This window comes from Diabrotica undecimpunctata, chromosome 3 (assembly GCF_040954645.1).
Source record: "Diabrotica undecimpunctata isolate CICGRU chromosome 3, icDiaUnde3, whole genome shotgun sequence".
NCBI lineage: Eukaryota > Metazoa > Arthropoda > Insecta > Coleoptera > Chrysomelidae > Diabrotica > Diabrotica undecimpunctata.
The window spans coordinates 166,465,553-166,467,044 of record NC_092805.1 but is presented as its reverse complement, the minus strand read 5'-3'; positions in this window follow the sequence as shown (position 1 = coordinate 166,467,044).

Here is a 1,492-nt window from a genome sequence, read left to right as displayed (position 1 = left end):
CTGCAGCGTTTCTATACAAAGTGAACAATCATAGTAACCTTACTTTCTTTTTTACAACTATCCCACAAAAACAAGTAATTTGATCAAAATGTTATAATTTAAAAAATCTATCCTGTAGTTTTGTGTAGTCCTATGTCCATCTGGGTATTAATAAAGTAACAAATAGAGAAAAACTGGTAATGGATTCGGATTCAGCATTAAAATGTGGGGAAACCTACAACCGGAAGGGTTTACTTCTAATTTCGAGCAAATTATTTATTTACAGTAGAGCGTCGATCAACCGAACGACCGGTTATCTAAATTACTTAAAACAGTTTGTTTCGTTTGTGTTTACGTTATTATAATAATAGAAGTTTAAAGATAATTACAATTTTAAGTTTTTAAACTCTTGGACAAAATTAATGCACCACTCATACTTTTCTCAATAATCTTTATTGATAATTTACTGTACGACAAGTTGCCTATGGACCTTGTTTGATAGTGACAGTTGTTATGTAAGCTAATAATAGTCTTGTTTTAACAATAATTTGTATTAAACTTCGTTTTATACTAAAATTGAGTTAAAATTTTCATAAAAAGTGCCGATTAAAGCAAAGTGCTTGTGAGAAATAAGCTTTTTATTGTGATATTTTTCATCACATGCATGTTTGGAAGTTCGTTTGCATAAAAATCAAATAAAAAAAACGAACCGCCTAAGAAATTTGTCAATGGAGGAGGCAGTGCGAGCATCGACTCTCCTAGATGAAGGATATTCAATGGAGGTCGTACCATCGAAGACCAGGGCAAGAGCGACAACGTTGCACTAATCAAATTGATGATCGTTTTTTGAGACAACGTGCTCTCAGAGATAGGAGAGTCACCAGCAATTTGCTAAAAAATGAACTGGCAGATGTTCTAAATGTCGCGATATAGTCTCGAACAGTTAGAAGACGTTTACATGAAGCAGAATTGAGCAACAGGAAACCGGCCAAAAAACCCTTGCTTACCACAGAGCACAGGGTTCAGAGATTGAATTTTGCAAGGCTGATAAAAGCTTCAGATGGTCGTGTCTGGCCAAGTCGAGGAGAAAGGTTTGCCAGCTGCAATATCTCATAAAGATATTTTAAATAAATAAATATTTCCATAAGTCATCCACAACCAAGTTTATCAAAAGTTGGATTCAGATGTGATACACAGATGCGGTTCAGAAAGGGACTAGGTACTCAAGAAGCTCTCTTCGGTTTGAATGTTCTTACACAAAGATGCCTAGACGTTAATCAGGAAGTACATGCATGTTTTATCGATTTTGAAAAAGCGTATGACAGAGTACGCCATGATAAGCTAAGAGACATTCTTGAAAGAAAGGACATAGATAATAAAGATCTGCGAATAATTCTCAATCTATATTGGAATCAGAAAGCTAACATCAAAATAGAAAATGAGATATCACAAGCAATATAAATACGTAGAGGAGTACGACAGGGATGCATTTTGTCACCGCTGCTATTTAATG